At 36.1% G+C, this 21,442-nt stretch overlaps 1 protein-coding gene across 2 annotated transcripts in view; it reads left to right on the top strand.

Moving 5' to 3' along the window:
- Positions 1-21,442, top strand: part of LOC150102412 (uncharacterized) — a 261,771-nt gene that overhangs the window by 77,126 nt on the left and 163,203 nt on the right. The gene's annotated exons all lie outside the window — the stretch shown is intronic.

Here is a 21,442-nt window from a genome sequence, read left to right on the forward strand (position 1 = left end):
AGAAGATATTATTAGATCAGAAATCATTAGACCAGAAAGCTTCTAATCTATATCTTTCTCCACCACTCTACTATCATATATATGTAGATGAGTTTGAGCAGTGATATGCAGAATAGAATCACGTCAAGGCCATTGTTTATTGTGAAATTGGCCTATTCATGTTTCTCTTTCTTACCTTTACTTGAACTAACTATGAAAGAGCAAACTAACAGGGAGAAAAAAGTAATTTGAAGTAATGTAATTATAAGAACACTATTTGTCAATTAATGTTTTACTGTATGTCACTTTTCTTTTTGTCAATTTGCTCTTTCATAGTCATTTTAAGTTTCCAAAAACTTTCATTTCAAATATATGCTTGGAAAAATGTATTACATTTTTAGTGTTAGAAAGTATTAGAAAAACATGTTTCTAAAAACATGCTTTTTGAATTTATTTAACACCATGTTAAATAAATTGATACCACAATTTATTTAACATGGTAAAAGTTCATTTAACTCAGTGTTTTTGCTGAGAGTTGCTTTATAATTTCAAATGATGCATGTGAGTTCGTAAGCAGCCTCTACTCCAGTTACTATTGGCAACAGAGTGAATGCACATGCATACATACCATGAGCATAGTGGTTCAAGCCACCATTAAATAAGCACAGGTTGATTAATTATCTACTTCCTTATATAACCATATTTTTTTAAAATTATCCTTCAACATTGACCATGGATAAAAGGAAGAGTGAAATAGTGATTGCTAATGGTAAAGACGAAGCAATAAATTATCACTTTAGAGCAAAAATTTGAACTAATTAAAAATATGAGTATGGTGATAAAAAAGCAAAAATTGCATGAGATTTTGGACTGAATAAGGCAACTGACCATAACCTTGATTGCAGTCTGCAAGTCAAGTCTGTGAGAATGTAGACAAAGCTGTTACTATGAGATGTACACACAGTAAAAGAAACAAAAGTCACTGAAAACTATATTGTCAAATATTTCTCTAGAAAATAATTTCTTTTAAATACACTCATATGTATAATTATGAATAGATGCATTGTTTAATAAACTTTCATTTGTTTCAAACATTTAATTATCCTTTATAGTTATAATGGCAGTAAAAATGGTAAAACGAATGTATTTTAAAAAATTGAATAAAGATTTTGAAAGTCCGCAGGTGTGTTACAAGTTTTTTCAATGCTTATTATATTTGATTAACACATTTTGACTTAGCACAATGTTTTCACAGGATACGTTAACCATGTAGAGGAAAGGATTTCTGTGAAGTGTAAATATATTGATGATATGAGAAATGATCATGAGTTTAAATTTGTGATATAATTTATTATGAATGAAATTGGAAAATTTATTATGGCAGATTGAGAAGCATCTACCATATTCTTTAAGTTTGCAGTTGAGCCAACAGATATGAAAATTGGAGAGAGAGTAGATGACTGTAGGTTAAGAATAGTGCAATTGTAGAATGTTACAGAAGAAGATGGAGTGGGAGATATTGAAATTGAGGGGATTATGTGGTGAAATTAATATGTGGGAGGAAAAGAAAGAAAGGGAAGTTGTAAGAGAATGGGATAGAGGAAATAAAGTAAGGGAAGTTGTGAGAGAATGAGATAGAGGAAATAAAGTAAGTTTTGGGCATAAGTTTGAGAGGTTGTGGTAAGAAGACTGGAAATACTCTTGAATTAAAATTTATGGCTATAATCTTCATAGGAGATCTTTTAAAAGTACCATAAAAAAAGTACTAATCTTGTAGATAATCAGGCATGTAGAGGTCTCAAGAAAGAAAACATATATGCAAACCCAGAGAGAAAATCATTATGATAGGAGATATGTTTTTGACAAAAATCTTGGAATGACTTGAACAGGAAAGAGATAAATGTGCTTTGGTGACATCTTCAGGTATTTCTAATTAACTATGTCCACCTAAATTTAAGAAAAATGAATAAAAAATACGAATTCTATATTCAGGCAATAATGATGAGGGAAAAGAAGGAGTAGCTATAATATTCAACACTAAATATGAGGATAATCTTCTTGAACAGCAGGCAATATCAAGTAGAGTAATGTGGGAAAATATCAGAATGGGCAACTGTATAGTGAGACTTATTTCATCCTCATCTTTTAGCCTATAGTGTCATAGAAGGTTCTAAGGAAGAAGAGGAATATTTCAGGGCATTAGAGAAGGCATCTGACACAAAAGGAAACGCTTGTCCTTATTGGAGATCTAAACAGCAAAGAAGGAAATTATTTGTAGACATATAAAAATGATCCGAGGAATTTGGAGAAAAGAGTAAAGCTAGTAATGATGGTAAGCGCATGCAGTATTTCTGTTCAGGGCATGGACTTGTTATTACTAATACCATGTTCCAACATGAAGATGTACACAAATTCACATGGGAAAAAGATGTAAGAAATAGGAAAAGTCTCATTGACTCTGTTATTGTTGATGGTGATATCTTCATGCTGATTCAGAACACCACAGTATACATAGGATTTTTAACTGGAAGTAATCACTATTTAGTTTTGAGCAGGATAAAATTGAATATCATGTTGAAAAGAAGTGTATAAGAAAACTTTTAAGCAAATCAAAGATAAGCAACTTTCAGAGCTAAACTATAGACTCAAACACAAAAATATTTAAATTCTTCCTTTTTTTCAAGAAAAAATCGAAGTCATTTGAATTTGGTCATTTGAACAGATTAGTTTTGCCCTGTTGAATAGTGTCTTAATAAAACGAAATGGTGCTTAAATTTTACACAGTTTGGGATTACCTGATTATCCCGACAGCGTTTTAGGAAGGTCAGATGATTCAGTTGTCTAGATAACGTCAGCTTCAGTTTGCCGTAATAGCAGGCCTTGTGTGCGATGGAATCTCCGCGGATGATAATAATTCTTGCAGAAAAGCTTATACGCTGGTTAAACGTGATAACTAAATACTTAAGGAATTGACAGTGTACACTAGACATATAAATTAAATCAACTTTAATATATACTTTCCAATATTTCGGCAATTATCTTAATCTTAAGTTCCCATGAAGATGGCAATGTGACATTGCCATCTTCATGGGAACTTAAGATAAAGACAAATGCACGCAAGTACTACATAACAGCAAATGAGAAACGAAGCAAGGAAGCTACCGTTTTCCTAAATAATCAGTATAATCGGCTGGGATAATCAGGTAATCCCAAACTGTGTAAAATTTAAGCACCGTTTCATTTCACAGAAAGCTCTCTGTATCTACAACCAGGCAAGCCAGGCTTTACTTCAGGAGCAAATTAACGCTACACGTGTATCCCTAGCCGACGTAAACAGAGCTATTTTAGCGTTGGAGAATGAGCTTTCAAATATGCTAAATCACGAACTTTGGTCAATTCTACATGACGTCTCGTGCACTGCAGCAAACAAAGAATTCGAATGAATACTGAGTCGACATATCAACAAGTTTGATAAATTAAAAAAGAACTTGACGACCAAACCAAAATTACAAACCAACACTGTAGTTAACCTTTCTTCAGTTATCTTGAAGGCTGAAGCAATCAACTTCTGTCACAACTGGTCACAACTTCGCCATTGCTCCCAGGAAATTAACGGCCGAGGAATTAATGATTCAGATTGAAACCGGGATTCGCCACCTTCCAAACCACATCACCAATGATATTAGATTGGATGCAGCCTGTGTTCTCACAAAAGCAAAACCACCAAAAACCAAGATATCCATTAGTGAATAGAAGTCTCTACAGGAATTGAAGAAAAACAAAGAAATAGTTATCACCAAAGCGGATAAGGGGAACGCCACTGTGGTACTCAATCATAATGACTACACAGGTAAGCTTAAGTGTCTTTACTATTAGATCGAGCTACTTACCTCCCCATTGAATACAATCCCACCAACTAACAAATTAGAAAACTCCATAGGCTCCTTAAGAAGGTCACTTCTTGGCCTGCGAAGATTACTAACAGACTAAAACCATATAACTCTAGATCCCCCCGTATATATGGGCTCCCAAAAATACATAAAGAAAATGTGCCATTACATCCATAGTGGATGGCATTGATTCCCCCACTTACAAACTAGCTAAATATTTAGCCAAATTGTTCTCACACTATACTGGCAACACACCATCACACATAAAAACTCAGCCTACTTCAAAGCCAGTATAGAAAACCTCCTTACACTCCAACATAATGACATAATGGTCAGTTTTGATGTCTCCTCCTTATTCACAAATGTCCCCCTCAAAGAAACCTTAGAGCTAATCCAAGCTAAATTTCCTCCCGATATCTCTGCCTTATTTCATTTCACAATGAACTCAGGCTATTTCGTTTTGCAGAAAAAATTCTACAAACAGATATAGGGGACAGCCATGGGTTCACCACTTTCCCCACCCTTGGCCAACTTCTTTATGGAGACTTTTGAAGAGAAAGCCTTAAACTCTGCCCCACAAAAACCTACGTATGGCTTCGCTACGTTGATGATGTGTTCGCTATTTGGCCACATGGCCCGGATACACTGCTCTCCTTCTTAACACACTTGAACAACCAACACCTTAGAATTGAGTTCACCCTGGAAAAAGAGAAAAACAATAGCCTCCCCTTCCTAGACGTCACCTGCCAACCTGATGGAACCTTGGTTTTCTCAGTTTATAGAAAACCCACCCATACAGGCAGATACATTCACCAACAATCCCCCCCCCCCCCTCACAATAATATGAAGTTATTAAGACGCTATTCAATAGGGCAAAACTAATCTGTTCAAATGACCAAGCTCTAACCACTGAACTATATCACATCCTTAACACTTTCTCAGCCAATGGCTACCCCCCCCCAAAAAAAAAAACGCAAAAAATACAAAAACCAGTTATCCACAACTCACTCCCTCCCCCCTTCACAAAAAAGATTACTCTAAATCCATCACCATTCCCTAAATCCGAGGCACCTTGGAAAAAATCAACAAAATCCTAAAAAAACATGATTTGACCTCTTGTTACAGACCATATAAAAAATTAGCGTCCCTTATCCACTGCACTCTAGACCTACCTGGTGTATACCAGGTCCCTTGCAGCTGTAAATTGTCCTACTTTGGCGAAACAGGCAGGACAGCAAATATCAGAATCTCAGAACACAAGGACTACATCTGATTTCACCACTACAGCCACTCTGAGCTTGCAGACCATCTCTGGATACTCCACAGAATAAGGTGGAAGAAAGCCACAGTAATACACCGCAGCAAGTTCAAATATGAAAGACTATTCATGGAATCAGCCTCAGCCCTTAGGAACATGCCAAACCTCAACAAATTTGGATGCATGAGACTGCTCCAAATTTGGGAAACATATATCAGAAGAACTTCAGCCCAAAGGCCAAGAACACCTAATATAGCCCGCCAGGGGGAGCACCATCAGGACTTTAGGAAAATGGTAGCTTCTTCGCTTCGTTTCTCATTTGATGTTATGTAGTACTTGTGTGCACTTATCTTTATCTTAAGTTCCCATGAAGATGGCAACGTGACGTTGCCGAAATATTGGAAAGTATATATTAAAGTTGCTTCAAGGACTCACTTTAGTGAGTATGGGCATGGCAAACCCGAGGTACCTGATGCTGGACCATCCCTTACTTCATGTAATATACATCTGTTATATTATCTGTAGACTGGTCCCTCCTTTTCCTTCCTTGCTTCTTTCTTCTCTTCTTGCTCCTCCTTACCCCCAATGCAATTAGAGTGTTCGAGGGCTAGGGGGTGAATCTTTCCTATTTTGCTGTGTCATTTCATCTTATGCACTATTGTGAGGCACAAACCCGTCTGGCCAGCGTTGTGCTATAAGGCCAAATATCTCCCCCATGAATGAATGAATAAAATAGGAAAATTACATACTGGCTTGTCCATCGCCCAGCATAAAAAGGGATGTGTCCTGGACTTAGGCAGAGGGTCTAGGTCGAAAAATATGCTACAGTCTCCACTAGCTACAATGAGTCCACCTACAGTGCATAATGATAGAAGGATATTAGTAGGAACATATAACTGCAGATCACTATGGAATGATGATAGATTGGAAGAACTGATGAAGAAATTGGAACATATAAAATGGGACGTTGTGTGCCTTTCAGAGATAAGAAGGAAAGAAGAAACTCTCATGCGATTAAAAGATGGACATCTACTCTACCACTGTGAATGTGACAGAAATTCAACTACTGGTGTAGGATTCTTAATAATAAAACAATCAAGGACAATGTCCTGTTTGTAAATAAAATAATATCAAGAATAGCTGAACTAGGTCTCTTCTAAATAAAAGATACCAACTGAAAATTATACAAGTATATGCCCCAACTATGGACCATCCAGATGAAGAGATAGAAGATTTCTATGAAACATTAGAATCCACATTCAATAATTCTAAAGAATTCTAAATAATTATAATGGGTGATTTTAATGCCAAAATTGGAAGCAGAGATGACCATCTGAACTCCATCAGTAAATTTGGATTTGGACAGAGGAATGAAAGAGGAGAAAGACTTATTGAATTTGCAGAAGAAAATAACCTCTTTATTATGAACAGCTTTTTCAAGAAGAAAATCAACTGAAAATGGACTTGGAGAAGCACAAATGGACAAACTTACAATGAAATAGACTTCATCCTCTCCAACAGAAGATATATAATAAATAATACCGAAGCTTAATAGATTTAACACAAGAAGTGACCACAGACTAGTAAGGGCAAAAGTATGGATCAACAAAAAATGAGAACGGAATAAGCTCATAAGAAAAAAGTCCAATTTAGTGAATCTACAAAATCTCTACCACAATAAAAGCTGTTATAGAGAATCACTCAAAAATGAACTAAAAAAGTTAAACACAGCTACTACCATCGATGATGCTAATGAAATCTTAACAAAATCTATCTTGAATTGTGCACTAGAAATAGGAGGTGTGAAAAGGCACCAAGGAGAGGAAAAACTAAGACAGGAAACCTTAGATCTGATGAAGAAAAGAAGAGATATGAAAAGAGATTTGAATGACACCAATAAAATAGAATATACGAAAATTTGTAAAACTGTATGTAAAAGGATGAAGCATGAACTTAGATCGTATAATACTAGGAAAATTAAAGAAACAATAGAAAACAATAGTAATATGAAGGTCCTAAGATGAACATTATCAGTTGGAACAAAGGAAATAGCTGCTGTAAGAGGAAAAAATGGTGAACTGATAAAAAATAGAGATGCAATAATCAAAAGAATTCAGGAATTTTATAATGAACTCTATGAAGACAAAGACCGGGACATCCAGGAATCCTCTATGGATAACTCGAGTGAGAAAGAACATGATGCCACTGAGATCTTACAAGGTGAAGTGGAAATGGCACTGCGGGAAATAAAGAATGGAAAGGCCCCAGGAGAAGATGGAATTATGGTAGGCTTCTTAAAACTGGGAGGAAACCCTGTCATCAAACAGCTGATTAAACTCTTTAACAAATGCCTAAATTTGTTAAAGAGTTTAACAAATTCAGAGAAAAATTCCAAAAAATTGGAATAATTCACTTCTACTATTAATTTTTAAAAAGGGCAATAAGGAAGAAATTAAAAACTACAGACCTATAAGCCTACTCCCCACCATATAAAGTCTTCACAAAAATTATAAATAATAGAATAAAATCTAAACTAAAGGGAATGCAATCCTGTGAACAAGCTGGATTTAGAAAGAATTACAATACTTTGGACCATATTCACACATTAAGACAGCTCATTGAAAAATCAATTGAATACAACCCTTATGTCTGGGTTTTTGTAGCCTATATAGACTACGAAAAAGCATTTGATTCAGTTAAAACATCTACAACACTAAAAGATCTTGAAACCCAGGGAACTGAGAAACCATATATTGAAACACTAAAACATATTTACAATAATGCAACTTCTATAATTAAATTATATAAAAATAGTGAAAAGTTCCCAATACAAAAAGGCATCCAGCAAGGCGACACCATATCTACCAAATTATTTACAGCTGCACTAGAGGAAGTCTTTAGAAGCCTTGATTGGGAAACAAAAGGAATAAACATAAATGGAGAAAGGCTGCATAATCTAAAATTTGCAGATGATATTGTCCTAATAGCAGATAATCTTGAAGATCTGGAAGAAAGGCTAAATCAGCTAAATGAATCCTCCAAAGTAATTGGATTAAAAATAAATAGAGAAAAAACAAAAATAATGATGAAGAAGTACATAAACCATAGAACTGTCAAGGTTGAAAGACATGAAATACAACAAGTTCCTTCATATGTATATTTGGGCCAATTCAATATCCTTTGAGGATTGCCAAAGAAAAGAGATTGAACGAAGAATTCACTTTGGATGGATGGCTTATGGGAAAATGAGAGACATATTCAGAAGTGACATCCCTATGAGTCTAAAAAGGAAAGCTTTCGACCAGTGCATACTTCCTGTCCTAACATATGGAGGAGAAACATGGACTTTAACAGAAGCCCTAAACAAAAAGCTGAGAACAACACATTGCATGGAAAGAAGTATGCTAAAAATAACATTAAGAGATAGGAAGACAAATATCTGGATAAGATTTCAAACAGGTGTCATGGAAATTGTAAAATACATTAAACAGGCTAAGTGGAGATGTGCTGGCCATATTGCCAGATGCAGTAATGGGAGATGGACTAGAAAAACAACAGAGTGGAGACCAATGGATGGAGCAAGACAAAGAGGAAAATGCAGAAGAAGGTGTCGAGATGAATTGGAACAAATTGCAGGAGTGAGATGGATGTGAGAGGCAGAAAACTGAGTGATCTGGAAAATCATGGGGAGACCTTCGTCCAGCAGTGGACAGAACCAGAAGGTTGAAGAAGAAGAAGAAGATATATTAAAGTTGATTTAATTTATATTTCTAGTGTACGCTGTCAATTCTTTAATTATTTAGTTATCATGTTTAACCAGCGTATAAGCCTTTCTACAAGAAAACATATGTATACAAGAACATAGATGGAGACCTGACAATCATGAAGTGAGTGAAACATCATCAGCTGACAAAAAATGGAGATTTATTTATAACTCAGCAAACAATGATAGTACTGGAGGGGTTGGAATAATGCTCAAGAAGGAACTAGCAGAAAAAGTAACATCAATTGAAAAAGTGTCTGAAAGAATTCTCCCCATAACCATAAGTACCAACCCAAAACGGACAATATTATCCACATATATATGCTCCTACAGAATGTGCTAGAAGACAAAGACACCTATTATAAAGATCTTTTTGAAACTGTCATGAACATCCCAGTTCACAATATCACATTCATTGGTGTTGATTTTAATGCCCAAATTGGCAAAGACATTGCCAATACTACTAAAAACGTGGGTAAATACACTTATCATGAAACCACAAATAACAATGGACATTCTCTTATGAACTTCTGCAATAGCCATAACATGGTAATCACCCAAACCAAATTTTCCCATCTAAAAGGAAGACTAATGGACCTGGGAACCTCCACATGATTCTCATTCCCAAATAGACTACATACTAATCAATGGAAAGTGGATCAGATCAATCAAGAACTGTCGAGCATATAACACAGTTGAACTAAACTGTGACCACAGAATAATCAGTGCCCACAGTAAACTTTCACTAAAAGCCTCTAAAAATAACAAGCCTAAAAAGAAACAGTACAAGTGGACAAACTAAATAACCCACATATTACAGCATCTTTCCACCACACATTAAAAGACAATATGGAAAACATTCTTAAAGATCCAGTTAATGAAAAGTATAAGGTATTGTTGACGCAATAAACATAACATCCAACAAAATTCTTGGAAACAGTAACAAAAAAGACTCGGAAAAATGGATTACCCCTGAAACTGAAATATATATAGATGAAAGAAATAAAGATAAACTAGACATTTTAAATAACAAGGTCAATGAACTAATGACCAGAGACAAAGAAAATCAAATAAATAAATACTGCGAGGAACTTGAAAATTATAATAAAACTGGGGATACTAGAAACTTTTTAAATGATAAATTATATCTGTCACCATAAAAAAAAAAAGTGAAAATATTGTCACACATGACAAAAACGGTAGACAGCTATTAGTAAATTCGAACTCGATGAAAGAATGGAGAAACTACTTTCAAGAATTACTCAACATTGATAATCCCCAACATTCAAGTCAGCTAGCGGACCTGCATCTAACCACCACCCTACCAATAAATTGTGAAGACTGAAAAGGAACTAAAAATAGCAATAGATCAAACCAAGCAGGAAAGTCCCCAGGAATTGATGATTAGAGCAGAAGCTTTCAAAAATGCTGGGTATAATACATATGCCAATGTCCTTGCCATAATGAATCAAGCTTTAAATACTGGAATAATACCTCAACAACTACACCTTTGCTATCAACCACTTCAGATACATTGCATCAGAAGAATCATAGAAGATTCACGTGATAAAAACGTACCACTCATTTTAACCTTTATAGACTTCAAAAAAGCCTTTGACTCCATTAATAGAGAAGCAATGCTTAAAATACTCAGCTTCTATGGTCTAACCTTAAAACTCATACAAGCAACCTCAATGCCTTATAAAGATTACAATGCTACAGTGTTCTTTAAAAACAGAAACATCTGAATTATTTCCAGTGACAACAGGAGTCCTGCAAGATGATGTACAAGCACCTTAGTTGTTTTTAATATGCTTGGACTACATCTTGTGGACCATCAACACAGAAGATCTTGGTTTTAACATTAAAACATCCACGCACACCATGCAAATAACTGATCTTAGCTTTGCTGACAATGACAATCTTATTGATAGAATCAACAAATGCAAAAAACATCTCAGTCTAAACTTATTGGTCTGCAGATCAACATCCAAAAGTCCAAAGTATTCTCAATAGGTTGTGAATACTTTATACTTCATATCAACAATAAACCCTTAGAAAGAGTAAAGGACTTTCAATACCTTGAATCGTACATAAGCAATACAGAAAATGTAAACAGCTGGCACTAGTCTTCCATACAAAATTAAGACTATACCATGCAACCAGCAGATCCATCTTCTTGTATGGTTCTCAAACCTGGACAATAAACACCAAAAAAATTACAGATTTAATCAACTCCTTTGGAACTACATGTCTCAGACAGACTGATCCTTGGATACACCTGAATGGACCGCGTCACTAACTCTGCTGTGCTAAATCTGGCTAAGCAAGACCCATTAATTCGAAGCTATCTGAGTTGTAGTTCAAAAAACTACAACTCAGATAGCTTGGGCATCAACTCAGACATCCTGAAGTCTCACTTTTTTTGGAATCCCTTATCCTGTACAAGAAGATGGCAAATGTAGTAGAGGAAGACCATGCAAACAATATTGCAATACATATGTGAAACCATCAGTAGGCTGAACTGCAAAACTCCATCTGACATCTACCAGTTAGCTCAAGATAGAGAGACTTGGAAGACCATAATTTGCAATATTTAATTTTTAATATAAATCTCTTTTCCCTTTTCACATTGTATCATATTGTAAATAAACCATGTATGTATGTACTATCATAATATCCTGTACAAATCCTGTGGATACATATTAGAACTTGATGATGATGATGAAAATTAAGAGTTGCAGAAGAATTGTTAAGCAAAAGGCATATATGGAAAGAAGAAGATGATCAGATCATGAAAAATATAATTTATAGTTAGATAAATGACCAGTGACAAAGAATGGGAAATTAGAATATGAGAAATGACTTGAAAGACATACTAAGTGTACTTGGAAAGAAGTCAACAGACACCAAAGTATGAGGAACAAACAGCCATGGCACTTACCTTAATAAGATGTAGGACCTCCTTTCGCTGCAATGATTGTAGCAACCCTGGAGAGGATCCAGAGACGAGTGACCAAGATGATAGCAGGTCTGTGGAATGAACCTTATGAAAACAGGTTGAGGATTTGTGGGTTGCGAAAATTGGTTGATAGGCGGAAAAGGGGTGATATGATTGAGACATTCAAATTACTGAAGGGTTTCTATAAGATTAATCCAGAGATATTTTTGAGAATAGGACTGGTGGTGGGAGGACTAGGGGCCATACATGGAAGCTGGCCAATAATGTGGTTAGCAGGGGTGTTAGAGCTAGGTTTTTTACTTTTAGAGTGGTGAATGAGTGGAATAAGCTGCCAGAGTCTGTTGTGAGTGCTATGACTGTGAATGAGTTCAAGACGAGGTATGATAGATACTGTGTGAATGTTGAATAGTTGTTCTTGACATAATGTTATGGCCTCCCTCAATGAGTCTGTCGACTCCTTGGAGTTGCCCGAAATAATAATAATCCTGCAGGGCATACTTTCCACAAATGTAGGAAAGTGATCAACGGGAATTGAACCATTCTTTCTGTAAGCATATAATGAGTTCCCAGACTGTTGTTGAGTGAACATCCCTTGACCTCACACTATACTCCAGTTAAGTAGGGTTGAGTTCAGGTCTCTGTGGAGGCCAGTCGAGTATGGCGATATTCATGTCTACAAACCACATTGTTAGCAGCAGCTTTATAACATCGTGCATAGTCTCTGAAAGAAAGAATGGTTGAAATTTCTGTAGAAATACCACAAAGTAGGAAGCATTCCATTGTCCAGAATATTCAGATACGTCTTGGAGTTCAGTGTTCATGGCACCACAAATACAGGTCTGAGGCCAAATCAGAAAAAACAGGATCATACCATCACACCGCCACCTTTGAATTTCATAGTTGGGGTTATGCATTCTGGTAAGTTATGGTCACTGTGCATCTGCCGCACCCACACCAGTCCATCTGCTCAGTAGAGGATGCACGTGTTTCATCACTCAATAACACAGCTTTCAAAACTTCCTTGCCCCACTGTACATGCTCTTTGAACCACTGAAGACAACATTGCATGTTAGTTTGAGTAATGTGTGGCTTTTCTTACCATGCCCCACATTACTCAAATTGCAGTCTTTTTCATATTGCAGTCTTACCATGTAATCTCATGTGGTGAGCCTCATGAATGTTTTTGTTCAGATTCATATTCCCGTTGATATCCAGAACTCCACATTCAACATGTCGGCCAATGAATGGCAGTTTTTACATATCATTTGTAGCATCCTATGGTCACATCTAGTAGGTGTGGTGAGTTGGCCACTGTTGACTCCTGCACTTCCATCTCGGTATGGTAGCACTGATTGTTTACCTGGGATGGCTCAATTTGTCAACAATTTGCCGAACAGATAAGCCTGCAACATAGTATCCTATCACAATGCCTCTTTCAAACTCTCTCAGTTCCCTTCTTGCAGCCATTTCACCCAGACACAGTTGCACTGAGTTGGGAGCATCATATTCCTCCAGTTTATACTGCCTACACATATATGATTCGTTACATGGCATAATGCATCTTGCCCATGCCATGTATTATTGTCCAGTAACTTCTTTTTAAGCAGTGTGTATACCTCAGAGAGACTCTCATTATGAACATTAGAAAAAACTCTTATGAAAACATTATCATGCTGAATGGAAATTGTGAGAAGGGGGACTAGGGCTGTGATTGAGAATCTTTTAGGTTTGGTGTGTCAAAAATTTGGAAAATGCCTAATTTGACATTTGGCTCTGCTGGCTTGCCTTCCCCCCTACACACAAACAATTAAAAAACAATTTTTTTACATATTCATTTATTTTGAAAAAGTGCAGTCCATTTGTGTGTGGTGTTATGTATTGAAATGTCAATACATTTTGTATCGACATTTCATATTGAAATTATATTATATATTGAAATGTCAAATAATTACAAAAATGAAATACTAGTAAAACTCAGAACATGTAAAATAATAATGATGAAAAAACAGATTCATGATTAAAACAGTTTCATTATTAAAAACAGTCTCATACAAAAGAAAAATCAGTGATTTACAATAATAGAGAAAAAGATATGCATACTGATAATTGAGCTTAAAATAGTGCACTGAAAATTACCCTACTTTTTTGAATTGAACTGGGAAAAAAATATTGAACACATTGCATTTGATTTGATTAAAATCAGTTAATGATTTTTTTTTTTTGTTTGCTTCTGAGTCTTAATGGATAAGTCTGAAATTGAAGATAGGTACTTTGTGCACTTCAAGCTCAAGCAAGCAGCACTAACTTCATCTGTCAGTCAGTTTCTTTTGTCTGTTTTAATATTGTTTAATGGTAAGAATAAGGTCTCACAAGGGTATGTAGAGGGAAAAATTGTAAGTAAAGTCATTGATAGATTTTTAAGGGTGCTAAAAGTTTCCGGTATTCGGTTCCAAGCATTCAAAATTTCTTGTTCGCAGTGGCACTCTTTATTCTGCAGGCAATTTCCTTCCAGATTCTGAAGTTGAGACCTCAGGCAAAAGCACTTGAGTCCAGATGCTTGGAACCAAATACCAGAAACTTTTAGCACCCTTAAAAATCTAGCAATGACAAGCACTTGAGTCCAGATGCTGGCATTTGAAAATTCAAAATTTAGTTTCAAAGGTTTTTATGTATCCAAACATAACATCAGCACTTTTGCCCAAACCTTGTAACTTTAAGTTCAGTTCATTCATATGAACTGAGAAGTCTGTAAAAAAACATTAGTGTGCTAACCCATTCACAATCACTGAGCTCAGGAAACTCTTCCAAATTTTTATTCTCAGCACATAACTTAATTTCTTCATAGCACTGCATAAATCTTTCAAAGACTTTTCCTCTGCTCAACTACCTCAAATTGTTATGCATCAGCAGTCCACTGTAAGTTGATTCAGCTTCCTGCAATAGTGCAGAAAATTCTCATTTGTGAAGGGGGCAAGCAACTACTAAATTCACTTTTTGTTACAACTGTCATTACATTATATAGTTCTGTGAATCCTAACTTGGCACAAACATCTCTTGGTGGGTGTCCAGTATCTTCTATAAACAGTTTCTCAAATCCAACATTTTTTCCCACCATATTGGATGCCTCATCTGTCGTCACAGACACAACTTTAGACATCAATGCTTAGGCCATGGAGCATTTTTAGAATAATGTTGCATATTTCATTCCCTGATGTACTTATTGGCACTATTTCTAGCTTTACCAACTCTTCTCTCATTTTCTGACCATCAGAAAATATAGCAATGACTGCCAACTGAGCCAATGAGGTGACGTCAGCAGTTTCATCAAGACAAATTGAAAAATATTCACAATTAGTTAAATCTCTTTTTTAATTGATGTTGTACATTGGAGATCATTATCATCATTCTGTCTTTAATGGTATTTCTGCTGGTAAAACAGAAATAGGCTTAATAATAGCATCTTTATTTTGCATATCTTGAAACAAAAAAAAAAGGTGCACATTTCGGAAGAGTTTCTATAATAAATTCTCCTTCACTGAGGGCCTTTCCATGCTGAGCTATAACAGAATGAGCAGTGTTGAAACTTGCTGATGTTAAATTTATAGGGCCTCTTAAGAATTTAAGGAAGTTATTTGATTGACACTCTGCAATGTAGCTGCTGAGAAATGTATTCCTTCCTCACTTTTTTCCAAAAGCCACTGATGACTTGTTTTGAAATGTCTTTTTACATTCCATGTTCTGCTTACTACTGTTTAATGGCACAATGATTTGCCATTTCTGTCATTAATCCCATGTTTCTCTGTCCATGCATCTTGAAAACTTCGACCACATCCTTTATCACTCGATCTGGATTTTTTAATTTGAGGTTCTTTCTTAACAAAGCTAAATATTAAAGAAATAAAAACTTTGTATTACAAATTATGAATTCACAAGAAATATTTGTTTTAAGTAATAATTACATAATAACATCAAATGAATATTTTGATTATTATTTATTGTATTAACCAATACAATAAATGGACTGGATTGATAGGCACAGCCGAGGCAGTGAGTGTGTCAGAATTGGAAGATGCATTGGACGTCTGCTTTTTACAGATGACCTAGTTCTGTTTAGCTCTTCCACAGATGACCTCCAGTGGATCCCTGGATAAGTTTGTAGCTGTTTGTGCACACGGCGGAATGAAGATCAGTGTGGCCAAAACTGAAACATTTGTGGTCTCAAGACAACCATCCCAGTGCACTCTACATGTAAGTGGAGTCCCAATGAGGCAGTTGGAGAAGTTTAAATACCTTGGGTCCATATTCACAAATGATGGAAAATGGGACGTAGAGCTAGATACTCGAATTGGCTTAGCAAGCTCAATATTGCGGGAGCTTGGCCGTTCGGTAGTATTGAAGTGGGAGTTAAGCCAGAAGACAAAGCTGGCTGTCTTCAAATACAGTCTATGTCCCCATCCTCACCTATGGTCATGAGAGTTGGGTAATGACCGAAAGAATGCGGACACAAATCCAAGCGGCTGAAATGAGGTTCCTTCAAGGGGGGGGGGTTGCAGGGCATGACAAGACTCGACAGAGTCAGAAGCTCTGCAATTCGAGAAACCCTCAATACTCAACCGCTGCTTCTCCGTGTTGAGAGATCACAGTTACGTTGGTACGGGCACCTGGTCAGAATGCCACAAGAGAGGCTCCCTTAGAAGGCCCTCTTTGCCAAGCCAGAGGGTGGGAGGCCACGAGGAAGGCCAAGGACTCGCTGGATAGATTATATCCAAAACCTTGGGTGGACACGTTTGGGAATCCCACCAGAACACCTGAGCTTGGTGGCAGAGAATCGTGACCATTGGAAGTTCCTTTTGCAGCTGTTGTCCCCACAACCCAATTAGGAAAGGTGGGCCTTGAAGATGTATGTATTAACCAATTGCTTATTGATAATAACTGTTTTCTTACCTCTGCAGCAGAATTGTTGAACTGGCACAAAATAATTCAATGCACTTCTTGTTCACATGAATGCAAAAACTGAACTGAACTCAAAGAGGGAGAATAGTTGTTGTCGGGTGTTGATGAACGCTGGCATGTCACCCAAAACATCATGGTATGTTACCATTGATACGTGTCATGGGTTTGCCATCACTGGAGTAGGGGACCTTTGTGCTTATGTCACCCACCTTTGGACAAATGCTGTAATAGAGAATAAAGAGCTATGACAAGTAACTCTGGTCATTGTTCTTATTATCTCTAAGGCATTGGAGTAAGTTTGACATAAAAACTTCTTAATTAAGTAAACTCCTATGATAAATTTTGTCATCTTTCTTTTCCAACAATTTTGTCACTTCTTTTATCTGACCATGCTCAGTATGTAATATAATTCAGATGGAAGATGCCATATTGTCTTCACTTTCATCTTGAGAATCTTTCCCAAAGTTCAGTTCCAGAAACATGAAATTTTTTCCATCCACTTCAGGCCTACCCCTAGTAAGAAGGATGATGAACTTGAACTCAATGAAACTGATTGATCTCAGAATACAATATAACTATGTTCAATCTCTCAGTACTCAAGCATACCATAAATTGTCAGCTCTTCTTTAAATAGACCTCATAAAAAACCTAATGCATTCATCTTTTAAAGAGTTCTCTTCCTCCAGGTACTCTCCACCTTATATGTTTTTTGTCATCATAATGGGAAAGCCTAATGAAAATTTCTGCTCATCTTTCATGATCAGAGTAGCATTTTCACTTTCTAATCCACCTTGTGGTCTCTTGCCAAAATCATTGGTGACTCCATGAGGTTTTAGGGTAATAATAATAATAATAATAATTGGTCAAAACAGCTGTTGATCTTTTTTTCAGAATGGTTAACCAAGAGTTAGCATACTTGCTCTCCATCTAACAAGCTGTGGATTTTAATCCTGTTGTGGGCATGGATGTTTTTAATTGTTTTCAGGTGGGAGATGAATTTCATTGTCCAGTGTGATGCATCTCTCTCTCTGTTTATTGGAAGCCTGAGTGGCTTAAAAAAATTCCATTCTTGGCCAGGTTTCTGGATTATAAAAAAATAAATAAAATTAAAAAACAGTAGTGAAAAAACTTAGTTTACCACAATACTAATATACTGTAGGTTTACAACCTTTTGACTATATTAAAAAAAAAAAAAAAAAAGCTGTGCTTTTACCTCTCACTCTCTCTCTCTCACACACACACACGCACACACTAACTATAACAATTAATGGGGATGTGAGTTCAATGTTGCAAAATGTAAGGTTTTAAAATTTAGAGAAAAAAAAATGGGATGCAGAATTTATATTTAGTGAGGATATATTGTCAGAGGTGGAGGAAATAGGAGATTTGTGGGTGATAGTGGATAAGGATCTGAAATTTAGGGGACACATTGCCAAAATTCTGAAGACAACACAAAGGCTTCTGGGAATGAAGCAGAGGACACTGACTTGTAGAAGTAGGGAGATTCTTGTTGCATTGTATAAAGCTTTGATTAGGCTGCCACACATGGCTATTGTGCCCATATTTGGTCACCTGGTTTTCAGAAGGATGAAGAGATGTTGGAGAGGGTCCAGCGGCAACTGACTAAGGTAGTTTCTATCCTCTGGAATGTCAAGTATGAGGAAAGATTGAGAAGATGCAACTTGCAGAATCTGGTGAACAGGAGGAGAAAGGGAGATATGATAGAGACCTATAAGTTATTAAGGGATTGTTATGGGATCAATGCTGGAGAGGTTCTACAGAAAATAGTGGGAGATCAGGGGAGAACCAGAGGTCATCCCCGGAAGCTGTATAAGGAGGGTGTGAGTAGGGGAGTGAGAAGCAGGTTTTTTTCATGCAGAGTTGTTAATGATTGGAATGCCTTGCCTGAAAGTGGTGTCTGCAGAGAATTTGAGTGTGTTTAAAGCATGTCATGATGAGCTGTGTGTTTGATAAAAGGACTTCCTAGATTTGACTCCATGGGGGTCTTGGGTAATAATATTAACATCATCTCAAGATAAAGCTTTGATTAGGCCACACATGGACTATTGTGCCCATATTTGGTCACCTGGTTTTCAGAAGGATGAAGAGATGTTGGAGAGGGTCCAGAGGCGACTGACTAAGGTAGTTTCTAACCTCTGGAATGTCAAGTATGAGCAAAGATTGAGAAGATGCAACTTGCACAGTCTGGTGGACAGGAGGACGAGGGGAGATATGATAGAGACCTACAAGTTATTAAGGGGTTGTTATAGGATGAATGCTGGAGAGGTTCTACAGAAAATAGTGAGAAATCAGGGGAGAACCAGAGGTCATCCCTGGAAGCTGTATAAAGAGGGTGTGAGTACGGGAGTGAGAAGCAGATTTTTTTCATGCATCCCAAAATTTTGGATGACTTAATAAAATATGAAAGTCAAGAGACATCAAACAAGTAACAAAAGTAAAAATCTATGAAATGATGGTCCTCCCAATACTCCTCTATAAAAGTGAATGGTGGAATCTCAAAAAGGCTGAAGAGAAAAAATTATTAGTTACTGAAATGGTTTGGCTAAGAAGATTACTTGGAGTATCTCTGCTGGATCGACTAAGAAACAAAGACATAAGGAAATGACTAAAACAAGAAATAACAATAATAGACAAAATCCAAGAAAGAAGACTGCGATGGTTTGGCCATGTGACCGGAATGGAAACAGAAAGACTACCATCTAAAGCCTTGAATACAACGATGGAAGGTAAAAGATCCAAAGGACGGCCCAGAATTAGATGGATAGACAAAATAAAAGAGGACCTGAAAACCAAATCACAACAAGCGACACCAAACTGGACAGAATTGTTCGGACTCTCCCAGGACAGACAGAAGTGGAAAGAGTTCATTCGGCCTCATCATCATCCACATAGATGATAGAAGAAGATAAAGATGTTCTGACATTTACCTCTTTCTTTTCCTGTGATTGATGACCTAGACAAATCACTTCTTATGATACTAGAAAATAAATGCACTACATATCTCTTTTGTTAGAGTTCCTTATAGAAAGGTATGACAGCATGTGTGTGTGTGTGTGAGAGAGAGATCATTTTAGCAAACATCCTGTTCTGACAGTGCACCCAGTTTCCTCTTTGCTCATTCACTGTATGTCATATAGATTGCTTCTTCTCTTCAGGTTTTTCTTTTTGGCCACCTTCATATCTTATCCATAGTTTTGCTAATGATAGTACTACATTCCAGTCTATTCCTGTTTTCTTTCTCACATGATAAAATGATCTCACTTCATTTCTCATCAATCTTACTGTTCTGATATTTACCTCTAGCTTGTTTTTAGAAATACTTTTACCTGTTTTTAGAGAAACTTCATGTATATATTGTATGGTTCTATACAATATATACATGAAAACACAAAGTAAAAGTATTATTTATTAAATATACTGCCATATATTTCAAATTAATAGAACCTGGAACTTAAAAAAACTGTTGTTACAAGGTAGAATGCAAACAATTGATTTATTCAAAATAGAATGAGCCACATGATGTTAAATCATCAATAGTACTATGCTTTAACTGAAGAAACGGTCAGTCATAACAGTCTAAAAATAAATTGCACACACACACATATATATATATATATATATATATATATATATATATATATATATATATATATATATATAACTTATAATATTATACTCAACAGATCATCAGATGTAGTATCTAGTTGGTTTCTTAAGACCTCGTGTCTTTATAAAATACCATTCTTGGTTCAATAGTAATTGAAAAAAAAAAAAAAACTTTAATGATGTGTTGTTTTCTAATCAAACTTTGCCATATTTTTGATAAAGATAGGCAGTCATTCCGATTCAAGTTAGGAATGTCAAGCATGGCTTCAGCACTCTGCCTAAATAAGCGTTCAAATTTGTACCAACATCCATGTAGAAGCCGTGTTTCAGGCCAAAGAATGCTGTGGCCTGTCTCTATTCTGTGTTAAGCTTATCTAGATTTATTGGATTTTTTGTGGAAAATATATGATTAACCCTTTAACTGCTGAGAACATATTATTACAGGCTCGGGAATACATGCCTGCTTTGCTGAGCCCGTATATGTACGGTTGGCTCGCCTCCCATATTCAGACAATTTTTTTAATATGGAAAGAATCATCATAAGATATTCAAACTTCGCGGGTAGGTTCCTCCATCTATTGCCAACCAATTGAAGTTTATTTGACTTGGGTTTCTGTCCTTGTATGACATCTAAAGAGAAAAATTTGAACTGGTGCAACTAATCATATGTAATCATATGCTCTTTATATGTTTTGATTAATTTCTACATAAATTAATGTGTGTATTCTAGTAGTAAGACTTATACGTTGGTTAGACATAACTGGTAATTAATTTACGGAATTAACAACGCATGTGAAGTATTTAATTAAAGATAACTTTAATGAATCACTTCTATATTTGCGGTGAGTGCTTCAGGCTTTAAAACTGCCGACGAGAGGTTGACTACTGTGTTAAGTGGTGGCTGGGGTACAGAAGTAGAAGTCTTTGTCAGGTTTTCGTATTTTTTCACGTGCCGACTACGTATTTTTTCGAATTCCTTTCTTGCCGATGTGCATGAGATGTCATGAAGT

The sequence above is a fragment of the Typopeltis vanoorti genome, chromosome 10 (genome assembly GCF_054136105.1).
Source record: "Typopeltis vanoorti isolate ZY-2024b chromosome 10, IOZ_Tvanoo_1.0, whole genome shotgun sequence".
NCBI classification, from domain to species: Eukaryota; Metazoa; Arthropoda; class Arachnida; order Uropygi; family Thelyphonidae; genus Typopeltis; species Typopeltis vanoorti.